Source organism: Mus caroli, chromosome 7 (assembly GCF_900094665.2).
Source record: "Mus caroli chromosome 7, CAROLI_EIJ_v1.1, whole genome shotgun sequence".
NCBI lineage: Eukaryota > Metazoa > Chordata > Mammalia > Rodentia > Muridae > Mus > Mus caroli.
Window position 1 is genome coordinate 74546910 of NC_034576.1, and position 14653 is coordinate 74561562.

General features: G+C 41.7%; 1 long non-coding RNA gene across 1 annotated transcript; it reads right to left on the bottom strand.

Annotated features, from left to right (window-relative positions):
- Positions 1–1314: 1314 nt before the first annotated feature.
- LOC110299408 lies at positions 1315–14282 on the bottom strand. Its single transcript, XR_002378455.1, has 5 exons — positions 14220–14282; positions 10770–10913; positions 9312–9431; positions 9021–9130; positions 1315–1532 (listed from the first exon to the last, which is right to left on the bottom strand). It is a non-coding gene; the product is annotated as an uncharacterized LOC110299408 (long non-coding RNA).
- Positions 14283–14653: the final 371 nt, after the last annotated feature.

Genomic DNA, 14653 nt, shown 5'->3' on the forward strand with positions numbered 1-14653 from the left:
ATTCTAGTCCTTACTTCCTTGCTAGTTGGTTTGACTTTGATTGGCCAAGGCAGTTCCTGCTCCAGCAGCTGGGCCATCTACCCTAGGGCGCTCTTTATCTTGGCAGCTTTGTGCCCAGATACATCCAGTGCTTTATCGGTTCTCTGAATACAAACTTACAACTGGAGGGGAGTCAGTGCCTCCCTGCACTAACCAAGCCCACACTAACATGATCTCAAGGCACATGCCTACTTTCCTATTACCTATTCCCTAGCAGAGCAGAAATCCTATCTCTTTACTCAGCAGAGACCTTGAAAACTCCTTTTCCTATGTTGTAGGCAGGAGGTATGCAGAGACATGACTGTATTCTGTGTCCTTTCGTTCGTGTGCTGCATGGCTGCGCAGCCCCATTCTCCAGCCAACTTGGAAGCCTCTGCTGCCAGTGGCTATGGATATCTTGGCATGTCACATCAGTAGCTCTAAAGTTCTTCTAGGAATTGGTGGATCCCTGGAGGTGACATCACTAAGCCATCGGGAGCCAGATGTGGTGTCAGGATGCTTCTCAAAATACTGTGCCTACAAGCCACTCGAATTCAGTTGCAGTTGGCATGTCACACCAGAACCCGCTGGCCATCCCAGCCTGTTACTTGATCATAAGGACGCTTCACTTTCTGGGTGACTGTGTCTTGCTGAGTCTGAATTAAGCATAAGCAGCCTTCCCTAGACCCTGGCATACACAAATATTCTCAGGCTAGGCCAGGATTCCCATGTCTACGCAAGCCTGCAGTCTTTTCAGGAATATCACTCCCATGATATTTAAGCCAACCATACCATTTAATTTAGCTAATTATTTTAGTGTGTTTATGTATATATGTATGTGTGTTTATATATGTATATGTGTGTATGTATGTATATGCATGCATGAATGCTTAAGATATATATGTATGTGTGTGTGCATGTTGGCCAGTTTGTGCAGATACATCCCCCTGTGTACGTACTGAGTCCAATATTCTGCTCTTTCACTCTGTTTATTTCCCTGAGTCAGAGTCTATCTCTGAACCAGGATCTAGGCTGGAGCCACTAAGTCCCAGCAGTTCTCCTATTTTCATCTTCTCACACAGACATGGTGGTTTCAGGTGTGCTCCATCATGCCTTTTTTCTTTAAATCAGTGCTGGTGATTTGAACTCAGGTCCTCACTGAGTTCCTCTCCCCAAACCTTTTTTTCTTAAGCCACTGCTAAAATGACTGACTGAAGGACGGAAGGTAACACACCCAAGGAAGAGTTCTTTTTCATGGATAGTGTCATTCAGTTGCAGTAATGGCAAAGTTGTTGAGCATGCAAAATTCTTATAATTTACATAGCTATTGAACAGTACGTATGCACTCTGTATTCAGTGGAGTGCTATGCATGGATTATCCCACAGAACCCTTTATGAAGCTAAAGACACTTTATAATTTACCTTTATGGATGATAGTTTCCAGAAATGCTGAGCTGACAGAGTCTTGAATGCTTGCATATCCCCTATGAGGTCCCATGTTACAGGTGAGTAAACTGCGATTTAGAATAAGAAGTTAGTCATGAGTTTGGCAAAACGTATGAAAGCCATGTTCCAGACATGACAATCTAGGAAGAGAGGACAGAACTATCTTTTCCATGGTTTCCTTCTTATAAAGTCTAAAAGACATCATGAAACCACATGGCTTATAATGGGTAGTTCTGCTGTTTGTCTTTGAACACTTCCGCTATTTAGTTCCATGGAGCTCCCGAGAGCTAGGCCAGCTCTCTGTGAACAGACATGAAGGTTGGGAAGGTGGAGAACCTAACCTTGCTCGCTGATAAAAAGCAGTGCTTTCAGATTTTCTTCCAGCTCTCTTGAACAGCTATGTAGCTAGGACATGTGAAGGATATACCCTCCCTCCAGTGAATGCCCAGCCTTCAAACTTTAGGACTGTGGTGTGGGCCACTAAGTGTGCTCTACACAAATGTAAGAGTTTAAGGTATCTGCCTGCTGGCAAAAGGCTTCACAAGCAACTGACCTTCGTCCTCAGGGTTTTAGTTCTTCCTCTTCCCATGAAGAAAGACTGAATGTGGGTCGTGGTGATATTGGATTTGGGAAGGCAAGGGTAGAGAAAGGGTCAGGAGTGACTGAAGCACAGAACTGAAGGGACATCAAAAATGTTGAAAGTTAGCAATTAATACACATAGCATTTTAATATAAATATTTTATAAAGCAAAATTAATATTAAATTCCATAGTGGTTAAAGTTTGAAGTGAGTGAAGAGTCACTATTAAAGGTCCCCTTATTCCGTTCAGGCTGCTAAGATTAGCAGGCCCAAGAGAATCAGCTGAAGCAGAGGTACTTCCTGACACATCCCAGTCTCCTATCGCTGAGGATGACTGAGGTTAACTCTCACCAATGCCATGAATCTCCTATTCCCACTGATGGCCAAACAGCCACCTTCAACCCCATACCCCATGTGCTCCAAGTGACACCTGCCAGACTTTGCAAACCATCCTGAAGTTTCTACCAACAAGGCAAGAAGTGATCTGGCCCCCTCCTCCCTGAAAGTTAGGAGGAAAATCACAAGGAGTAGCAGCCATGCGCACAGGGAAAGCATCCTGCTTCCAAATGGATAACTAGCCTTCTTACCAAGACTGCTCGTGTCTCAAAAATCTTCCCAAAAAGGGAATAAAAAAGGTGCTATATTCTAAACTGTATAGAAATATTTGTCCCTGTTAGATTTTTTTCCATATGGTAAAATTAAAACAATTATAGCTATAATTTAGCAGTTCTCAACTTGTGGGGCATGACCCGTTTGACAAACCTCTATCCCCCAAAATATTAACATTATGATTCACAACAGTAGCAAACTACTGTTATAAAGTAGCAAAGGAGGTAGTTTTATGGCTGCGGGTGGCGGTCAGTACAATATGAGGAACTATATTAAACAGTAGTATCAGCTTTAGGAAGGTAGGAACCATGGCTCCAATTAAAAGGTAACCTTACACAGATGACATGGTGACTCTGTTGATGAAAACCTTAAAGCACAGAGCTCCTGACACAGATGGGAGGAATGAGCATTGAAGATATGGGCACAGGGGAAAAAATTCCTGAACAGAACAGCAATGGCTTGTGCTGTAAAAGCAAGAATCAATAAATGGGCTGGGCAGTGCTGGCAAACGCCTTTGATCCCAGCACTTGGGAAGCAGAAGCAGGCAGATTTCTGAGTTCAAGCCCAACCTGGTCTACAGAGTGAGTTCCAGGACAGCCAGGGCTACACAGAGAAACCCAATTTTGAAAAAACAAACAAACAAACAAAAAGAATCCACAAATGGGACCTCATAAAATTGCAAAGCTTCTGTAAGGCAAAGGACACTGTCAATAAGACAAAACAGCAACCAACCAATTGGGAAAAGATCTTTACCAATCCTAAATCCATTAGGGGGCTAATATCCAATATATATTTACATATATATATTTACATATGCAAATATATATGTAAATCAAGAAGTTGGACCCCAGAAAACCAAATAACCCTATTAAAAATGGGGTACAGAGCTAAACTAAGAACTCTCAACTGAAGAATACCTAATGGATGAAAAGCATCTAAAAAAATGTTCAACAGCCTTAGTCATCAGGGAAATGCAAATCAAAACAACCCAGAGATTCCACCTCACACCAATCAGAATGGCTAAGATCAAAAACTCAGGTGACAGCAGATGCTGGCAAGGATGTGGAGGAAGAGGAACACTCCTCCATTGCTGGTGGGATTGCAAGCTTGTACAACTACTCTGGAAATCAGTTTGGAGGTTCCTCAGAAAACTGGACATAGTTCTACTGGAAGATCCAGCAATACCACCCCTGAACATATACCCAGAAGATGCTCTAACTTGTAATAAGGACACATACTCCACTATGATCACAGCAACATTATTTATAAAAGCAAGAAGCTGGAAAGGATCCAGATGTCCCTCAACAGATGAATGGATACAGAAAATATGGTACATTTACATAATACAGTACTACTCAGCTATTAAAAACAATGAATTCATGAAATTCTTAGACAAATGGATGGATCTGAAGGATATCATCCTGAGTGAGGTAACCCAATCACAAAAGAACACACATGATATGCACTTACTGATAAGTGGATATTAGCCCAGAAGCTCAGAATACCCAAGATACAATTTGCAAAACACATGAAACTCAAGAAGAATGAAAATCAAAATGTGGATACATCGATCCTTCTTAGAAGGCATAACAAAATACCCATGAAAAGAGTTACAGAGACAAAGTTTCTAGCAGAGACTGAAGGAATGTTCATCCAGAAACTGCCCCACCTGGGGATCTATGCCATAAACAACCACCAAACCCAGACACCAACAGTTGCAGATGGCAATAAGAGCTTGCTGACAGGAGCCTGATATTGCTGGCTCCTGAAAGGCTCTGCCATTGCCTGACTAATACAGAAGTGGATGTACACAGTCATCCATTAGATGGAGCATAGGGTCCCCAATGCAGGAGCTAGAGAAAGTACCCAAGGTACTGAAGGGGTTTGTAGCCCCCTAGGAGGAACAACAATATGAACTATCCAGTACCCCCAGAGCTCCCTGGGACTAAACCACCAATCAAAGAGAATACAAGGAGGGACTCATGGCTATAATTTCATATGTAGCAGAGCATGGCCTAGTCAGTCATCAATGGGAGGAAGGTCCTTGGTCCTGTGAAGGTTCTGTGCCACAGTATAGGGGATTGCCTCTGCCAGGAAGCAGGAGTGGGTGGGTTGGAGAGCAGGGGGATGGGGATGGGCAAGAGGATAGGGGATTTTTGGAGGGGAAACTAGGAAAGGGGATAACATTTGAAATGTAAATAAAGAAACTATCTAAAATTTTTGGCAACAAATAAATGACAGAAAATAAATAAATGTTACTCCAAGTAAAATAGCATTAAGGAAATTATTTCAGGGGACAAATGTAAACTGTTACTAAAATATTGGAAATGTAGAACAAATAAAAATAGAGAAAAATACTGGTTTTGCTCCATTTTTAGGTTAGTTGTATAGAAAGCACCACCAGTAACTCAAGGACCAAACACAAAAAAGAAAATAGCTTAGTTTTGTTCTTACAAAGTCTGATATGAAAGCTCATATCTGACTGTTTCTTGTGAAACTTTTTCCTTCACAGTAGTCATTTGGCCTGAGTACCCCTTGTGTCATCTTTAGTCCTCTTCTGGGTCCTCTGTTTTCAATAAGTTGACAGGCTTATGATAGAGCATAAAGCAATCTCTTCAGATGGAGTCCTTGTAGCAATCAGAGCCTGCATGGGTTGTAGCAGGTCCTCTTCATGTATACTGTGGCTGTTGGTGCTTTTGTGGGACTCCTAACAGTGGAAGCAGGGGTGCCTCTGACTCTTTTGCCTGCTTTCAAGATTCTCTTCCTCCTATTGGGTTGCTTGAGCCAGCCTCAATAGAACAACTTTTGCCTTATTATATCTTGTTTCATCCTGTTTGGTGGTAGTCTCTTAGAGGCCTGCTACTTCCTGAAGAGAAAATGGAGTGAGGGTGGATCTGGGGGAGAGGAAAGGAGTAGGGAGAGGGAAATGTGTGGTTGGGATGTACTGTATGAGAGATGTACAATAAAAAAGTAGTAATGGGAAAAAGTGAAGTTCTTTAGAATTCCCAATTACCAGGTTTTCATAAACTCTAGGCAAGTTTGACTGTTCTTAAACTCAAGACAATTCTTCATCCAGAGTCAAAGTGGATTGGGATCTGTGCTTTACATTATGTATAAGAATAGCAGGACTCCCAGATGTTAGACAGCTGCAGTCCCTCCTGTGCTGGAATGATCCTTACCACTTTAGAGCAGGGACATAACCCTACCTCTCATCCTATAGACTTTACAGTCTCAAATGCAAGTGATTAATTACTTCAAATTACCCTCAAAAACAGTAGATTTAAAAAAATAGCATTCATTTCTATAGGTCAAGGATCCATGTGGAAATCTTCTGGCACCGGAGATTCCATCAGCTTCAATTAGGTCATGCATTGCCTGCAGGGTGGGAAGTTGCATTGTGTTACTGTGACCATGGAAATAGTGGCCCCAATACTTGAAACAGCTGAAGGGAGGAAGAAAATACAACTACAAGGAAATGAGAGATTTAAAAGAAAAACTAGAAAGCCCTCCAGGATGATGATCATGCCTATGGGGGAGATGAAATTTGAGAAGTAAATGAGAAGATGTGTGTGGAATGACTGATTCTGCCGAACTCAGAGTCAGTCCACAAGCTCCTGAGAGGCCTTGAGGATTCTTGACCAAGGATCACCCCTAAACGATCCAAAGCTCACTGTGTGACAGCCAATGAGCTCTCCTTGAGAGTCCTCTCCTTACTTCACCGCTCATCTAATATGAGTGGACACCAGAAATCCCCCTGGGTCCCAGTTACAACACTGCTCAAAGAGATGGCGTTACAAGCACAGAAAATTAAGAAGACCAAAGATCACACGTGCCCTAAAAATGTTACACTGTGTGATTTGGAACAGAAAGCTTCCTTATTCTGAACATCAAAACAGCCTGTATACCAAATTCTGAGAGTGCAAGGTACTTTAAAGCTATTAAAACATACTAACAAATGTCTTAATTAGGGCAGGCACAAGAAGGTTCATTAATCTCCTTCTGGCCCCCTCTGAAATTGCTTCCCTCACTGATGTAGCCTTGGGTTCATTTCGACATTATCAACATTCTGGGACAACAAAATTAAAGCCCCCTCTACCCCCAATGAGATTCTACACACTAGCTGCTATTTATGACTCTCAAGATAGAAGCTACCACACAGTACATTTTGCTGGCCTCACTTCATAAATGTACTCTTGATTTTGTTTGTTTCTTTACCCCTCCAATAGTTTTAACTTTGTTCAGAATGCAAGAGAAGAAAGAGTATGGGGTATCATTGTGGGTGGGTGGGTCGGAGAGAGGCAAACTTAAGGAAACTAAAACATTATGCAGTCCACAGCTGTCCAAAGCTGGAGGGAGAGAAGAATGACTAGAAATTATGTGTCCAACTTCCAGTCCTGCTCAGATATTTGCATGGAGCTATCCTACATTAGCATGTTCTTTGCCTTGCTGCATCCTTTGTAGGATGACCCTATGCCAGGCCTGGGTCTCCTCCTACTAGAAGAAAGAGTTCTTCCTGTACCTAACTAGCTAGGGTGATGAAGAAGGTTACCTAAACATGGATAAAAGTGGTATCCAAGGGCTCTGAAGACCTGTTTCAGGGTTGAGAGCTGGGGAAGTAGGATTCCCTATAGAGAGAGGAAAAAAAAGATGAAATATTGGTTTTCAGGCCAGCAGGCATGTGGGTAGTCTCATGCTGACAGCACTTTTGTGTAAAATTTTTGCCCATCTATGTTGAGTTGGCTTAACAGAGGACACACCCTGGATATCTTGAATTTTCAGTGGATGAGTTTGAGTGAGGAGGTTAGAATTTAGTATTGAAGCTAGAGATATAGACAGAGTGAACATGACAGAGATTACGGGGTGTTTTATGAAGGGAAAGAGCAAAAAGAAGGAACACAGTGGCAGCAGGGAAGTTCCATTCTCTAGGTCTTTAATTGAGTCACATATGCTTCTTCTGGGGAGTGCCTAGAGGCCAATTCCCTCACTGCATTTAACCTCACAACCTCCCACATTTCCTTTGTTTTTGCCAAAATGAGACTGGTTTCATAGTACATGCTCTGATCCATGCTCTGAGACCTAATCTGTGGGCTTGCTCCATTCCCCAAGTTCTAAAGTCTTTTCTGACTATCTATCACATACATGTATTCACACATGGAAACATAGTGTCATCTCTGTTTCTCAAAGAAGCCATGCTCTTGTCTAGCCCAGGGCCTTCCCACCTACTGACAGCTCCCAACTCCCTTCTAGAAGCACCACACTCTGTGATTTAGGTAGTCCTCACTTTTTCCCACCATTCAACTTACAGTTTAACCATCAGAAAAGTCTTTGTTTCTCCCAGGGCACCATGCTACCATATTATATGAATATATAGATATATAAATAGATAGATAGAGATATACATGATATAGATAGGCCTGTGTAGATATAGGTAGAGATAGAGATAGAAACAGATATAGATAGATAGATACCTATATCTACATTTATAGTACTACTGTTTAAGTTGGCCTATCCTCCAATTACTAAAGTATTTATTTTCTTTTTTCTCTTATGACAATGCCTGGGTCTGATGAAAAGCGTTTTGTTATGTGATATCATGACTTTAGATTGCATACTTAAAGGGATGTGTGGCACATGGCAGATGTCCAACACATTTATATTGAATGATGAAGCCTTGCAAATAGAGAGATGCAGAAGATGGATAAGCAGAGGCCCTGCTGATGAAGATCTGTCCTTTAGATCCCTTTTCTTCTGGATACATCCTTTCTCCCTCTGGCACAAACTCATCAACTGTGAAGCGACCCATCTGTACCATTGTGAGAAGCAGTTCCCCAGAGAGCTGGGAGTTGTAACTCACTGTAGGCTTCCTCTGTGGGTGCTAGCCAACTCAAATTCTCATTGCTCTGTCCCAGGAATATATCCACAGGATAGCCTTCATGTACAATAGCTGAGGCAGAAACCAGACAGGAGGCATTAAAAATTAAACAACAGAAGTGTCAATTGGCTTCCAATCTCAGGTTTATAGACATGAGAATGCTTAATGACAGGTGGCCTCTGTAACAGAGGTGGCCTCAGAGACACATTTTGCTTGATTTTATTTTTTAATTAACTTTTATTTTCAGTATTTTGTCCTTTTTCCTGCCCCTACTGGAATGAAATTTAAATAATAAAAGGCTTACCATGGCTTCCAGAGGGCTGGGAACAGTTCCTTCCCAGGCTGCAAGCACTGCAATCTACACATCTCTCTGCCTCTGAATTCTCCCACTGCCAACTGGCACACATGGTGTCCCTTGATAGGGCTCCCAAATGCAGTTCTTTAAGCTAAAGAGTGCACTTCTTCACCACTTTCAACTGACAGCATCCTAATTACCTATTTGGGGCACCCTGAAACAGCATTTCTTCCTGTTCTGGGTCTTCCCCATCCTCTGCAAGGCATGCCAGCAGGTTGAGTACATTTTATTCAGCATCTATCAACTGTGCCTATAATACAGACATCGTCTGAGTCTTCCTACATGACATGAAAACAATTGTACTCAAAATTAAAATAGAGCCAGTATCAAATTGTGTGTGTGTGTCTATAAAACATCCATTCACATATAAAGTGTAACAACACCAGCAAGTAACCTATAGAGCTTGTTTCCTATGGATTCTGTAATCTTACCTCAATTTTAGTCATTTGGGTTAAAGACGGTGGGATTCTAGCCAGCTACTTCAGTAGAAGTCCGTGCTGAGACCTTGAGGGATTCAGTAATTTTCCCAAGGTTGTACATATAGCTAACGGCTGAAGTGACACAGATATGAACTTGAGCACTCAGACTCCAGAGCTGTTCTCCCCAACCCCATGTAAGACCAAAGCGTACAAGAATGCAGAATGAGGAAAGCAGAAAGAAATATAATTTGGGAAATATAATAGGAACTAGACTGTGTAGGATCTTAAATGCCATGAAAAGACATTTGGACCTTATTCTGTAAGTCAGAAAGAAATATCAGGTTTTGAACAAAAGGTCTTCGAATGAAAGGGTTGACAGCTTTAACCTGGTACTTCATCGCCTTATTCTAATTCAAAATTGTGTGCATGATTTGTTTCTGGTGGCTCTTTCTTTCCTGAATCAATGTGCCACATTAACAGAATTTTTGCATAGTGTCCTCAATGCCCACAACAGTGGCTGGCATGTGTAAAGTAATATCAGTTGTGACAAACCAAGAACACAAGGTTCACAACTCATAAGGTGCCCCAACCTTGTACTCGGTAACCTTGAACCAAGCACACTTGATATCACCACCCAACACTATAAAGTTGCTACTGAGCAATAAAGGTGCCTAGATGTAACTCTGTCCATTTCAACCCATTCTTCGGCACTTACTCAGAACGTAAACAATCTCTTTTGGTTTATTTGTAGACAAGAGAGTCTTGTTCTAATACTGCTGTGAGTTTGCCGCTCTCTACATTACCTGTTTTAAAAGGGAACCCTATCAGAAGAGACCACCTTTCTTACCTCCTGTGCAATTCCCCTTTAACATTATTTGTTTTATCAATAGTGTTGCTTCCAATAGGTTTAGTTGAACAGTACTGAGAGGAGAAAAGGCAAAGGAACACTGTTGGCCCGTGACTCCCCTCTTGAACACATGGGGTTCCTCGATTCATTGCTTCCTCCACATTTAGTACAGAGCACTTAACCTTCCATGGGATATTTGTATGCTCCATTTTCTGTGCAATTGTGAAGGAGCTGAAGGTAAATGGAGTTCACTTTGGATAGGTGCTGTCATCACCCACTTACATGGTCCCCACCCTTCCTGCTTCCGAAAAGGGAAGTGCACATGCAAAGAGAGTGAAGGTGTTTTCAAAGGAGCGGTGGTTTCAGAGTCAGCTAGGCAAAGATAAATACCTTTGCTTGGAGTGTCAAACTGGTAAAGCATCCGGGATTGAGCCATCAGGATGACATTTACTTAGTAAGGAAACAGCCTGGGAAAGCACCATTCTGGACGTCTTGTTCATTGCTTCCTAAGACCTGGGGACTCTCCCTTCTCACAATTTTCAAAGGAAACTGCTTGCTTTGTGACTGCCCTCAGGGATATTATTAAGGTTACCCATGCCTAGGTAGCTTAAAACAGTAGGTACCTTTGCTTATAACAATGCAGTTTGGGTTGGAATCGTCAGTAATAGTACATATCTGCTCTATAGGAATGAGTTCAGTCAGCTCCACTGGGAAGCATTCAAGGTCCATTTGCAAGATGGAGCACTCTCATGGTAGGCATGCAGCCTCTGAGAAAGGAAGTCAAGTCTATTGGTTAAGAGAGTGTCACTGCAGTTCCTTGCCAAATGGCCTCTCCAAAATACCAATTTTTCCTCACAATGGTGGCTTGTTTCTAAATGCCCTTGTCCCAAGAAAAGTAGAAGTCTGATCTGTTTAGATTTGGGACTAAACAAATATTAGTAGCTGTGAAATGAATCTTGTTTTCTAAAATTCATTGGGACCTCAAAGATCAACACTTAGAATATCACTGGATTTGAAATGGAGTCTTAGTAAAGAGTCTTAGTAAAGAAAGTCCAGTTCAGATATAGCTACAGGGTGGACTAAAATCCAGTATAACTGGTGTTGCTGTATAGACTGGCAGTAGACACTAACAGAGATGTGAAGACTTTGAAGACATTACAAGGCTATATGAGAAGATACCACACTCATACAGAGATGGAAATTGGAATGACACTAAACCCACTGGGGAGACATCGAAAAGATGATCACACAGAGTCCTCAAAATGAAGAAGAAGAAGCATGTGGATCATATCCTGGACATGGAGTCTCAGAATGAGAAGATGACCTATTCTCAGTAAGTCCCCTGGTCAGTGGGATTTTGTTACTGAAGGCCTAGAAAACTGACACAGGATCACATCATTTTAATCAAATTGTCCCAGTGCCAGCCAAGACTGTAGGGGAATTTCAGGAGGAAGTTCCAAAAAAGTTTCTGGATATTATTGAGTCACCATTGACATGGGAAAAGGGTCTCTGGTTGATTTGCTGTCTATTACAATACCCATACCTGAAGCATGAGGGATGCATAAGAAATATTTACCAAAATAAAATGAACAAAATTTCCTCTCCAATTAAATTTTAATCTGTTTATTTTAAAGCAATCTTCTGTATTTCATTCTGAAAAATTCTATTGAGAGAATACAGACAAAAGGATGCCCTTGTGATTAGTGACACAGGTTTCTTTTTTGCTTTCTAACTCTCAAGATGATGAAGAAATAATTGGCTGGCTGACCCCTGAAGATTCACCCACTGTTTTATGAAAGGAAACTGAGTTTGAGTGCAACTCTGGGGATTGAGAAATGATCAAAGAATCAACCACTGCTGTGCATCTGGCTCCTCTTCTTCTTGATAATACAGGAGGAGCTTTGATATCTTAGTGTCAACTCTGTGCTGAGTCGCATTGGGCTGGGACTTCTTCATGGGAAGGCTCAGAAGCAGACTTATTCTCCATAGATTCTAGACTTATTTGAGTTCAAGGAAGATTAAGGAGGGAAGGAGAAAGAGGAGGAGGAGCTAGAGATGATGGAAGAGAATCAGAGATGTAGCTGATATTGATAAAACTCCTAATACACTATGTACTTGGTATTCTACATGTGGTGTGTGTGTGTGTGTGTGTGTGTGTGTGTGTGTGTGTGTGGCATTTGTGTATGTGCAGGTTTGTAGGTATGAGGTCGCATGCATGCCTAATAGAGGATGTGAAGGTTAGAGAACAACAACCAAAGTTGGCCCTTTCCTCTCTACCTGCTTTGAGAGAAGGTCTCTTTATTTCTAATGTGAGTGACAGGTATTCTACCTACATTACCTTTTTTAAATCAGCACAAAATTATTGTTATTATCCCCCTATTTTCTGCCAGAAGAAAATGAGTCCTAGATGCAACACTACTAGAGAATATTGAGATTACAATTTATGTTCAAGTTCATAGAATGGCAAAGTCCATTTTATTTGGGACTCCACTGAGCTGCCCAATCAAACCAGAACCTCTGGGTGACATCAAATAGTGCTGTGTTCATGTGTGATGTCCTGGTAGTGCAGCAGACAGGATGGCAAGCCGGTCACTCTTAAATGTTCATCTCTGTTCGGGAACAGTCTGGCTGGCTGCCTCATTCTTCTAATTCAAAGGATAAATTTCTCCCAAAGTGCACAAAACCCCACTGCACAGTTTCACCAACACATACACACACACACACACACACACACACACACACACACTTCCCAACTCTGTGCTAGTCCAGTTAAATATACTATTGGCACTTTCATAATAACTGTGGTCTCCAGAGTAAACCATGTGAAATGTATCAGTTTCTATCTACAACTGACAAAGGCAGGAGGAAAGAAGCAGTGGGAGGCTGTTATCCCAGCGGCCTGCCACCCGCCCTTTCCTGGCCAGTGTTCCTTTCCTGGATAGTTCCGGCTAAAGAAATATTATTCACTCTGCTCCTCCCTCTCCCCCCCCCCACCACACCCCCATCTCAGCTTGATACTTGAAGCCTCAAAGTCTAGAGGAAGAAGGAAGAGGAGAGGGAGGGATAGGGGACAGGAGGGCATCACTGATAAGAACAAAGACCCGTTGAACTCCGGAAGCTTGTGGAGCAAGCTGGCCAGAGGCACAGGCTTCCAGCAACATGAAAAGATGAGTTAGGAGGAGGATTCCGGGAACTTCCTCTCCTTGTGGTGTGGCCAGGTCATAATGGGGCTGTGATTACACTGCCAAGGCTCATTAAAACAATAAACAAACCACAAAGGCAGTTACTAAGAGCCCTCCTCTCCTGCTTACTTGCTGAAAGAGAAGAGGAGTGGAGCCCTGTTTGCTGCCATTTACCAGACCAGCTCCTGTAATCTGGTAATACTGAGAATGATTTAAAAATAAAAAGGGGGAGCAGAAAGCCCGTACATTCTGCTGTATTTTGCAGGATGATTGGGAAGGAAGGAGGGAAAGGCAGCTAAGTATTCAAGGAAAAGTATTGTAGGTGGATCTTTCTGGATAATGAGTAGATCTTGATTTGAACATAAAGTCTACACTTAGAGTACAATTTTCTTTGGGCTCTATAAAAAAGCCCTAACATATGCTACCATGAATGAATGACTGGCAACAGTTTCCAAATGTGTTCTTGGGTGGTACATGCATATGAATTAGTGAAGGTGGGGAGATGGAGAGCTGAAGACAACCAATTGGCATGTCAACATTTCCCATTTCTCTGGCACCTTTCTTCATCATCTCAAATCTCAAACAGCTTCGTTTTAAGACAGAACCAAATAACTCTATAATTTCAACAATGAAACAGAATAGGGGGATTTGATCCTAAACAGTCTATTTCTCAAATATAGTCTGACTAAGGTATAGGTCAGTCCACCTTCCTTTTCAAGTATCATGTAAGTATATCACAAAAACAAGAACAAAAACAACAGGACCTTCAAACTGGAAATCCCCAATTGTTCCTAATTCAGAATCAGCCCACATCCAAAGATTCGAACTTGTGCCTAATGACATACCCGCCATGAAGTTCTGTCCCCCTCATCTTTCTGGTCTTTGCCCTACCTGTCTCAAATGTTAACCATCATGTACCCAGTGGTCTTCTCATTATGCTCTAAATAAGAATGTGGAGAGGAACAAAAGGGCACCTTCACTTCAACCCCTCTTGTAAGTGATGTTTCAGTTCAAGACTTATGAAAACATATTTGAGGATAAGAAGCTTTGATCGAGAATGATCCCTGTTTTACCACTTATTAACAAGAAAATATAAACAAATATAAATATAGAAGGAAGGAAGGAAGGAAGGAAGGAAGAAAGAAAGAAAGAAAGAAAGAAAGAAAGAAAGAAAGAAAGAAAGAGAGGAAGGAAGGAGGAAAGAAAGAAATAAAGAAAGAAAGAGAGAGAAGAAAGAGAGAAAGAAAGAAAGAAAGAAAGAAAGAAAGAAAGAAAGAAAGAAAGAAAGAAAGAAAGAAAGAAAGGAAGGAAGGAAGGAAGGAAGG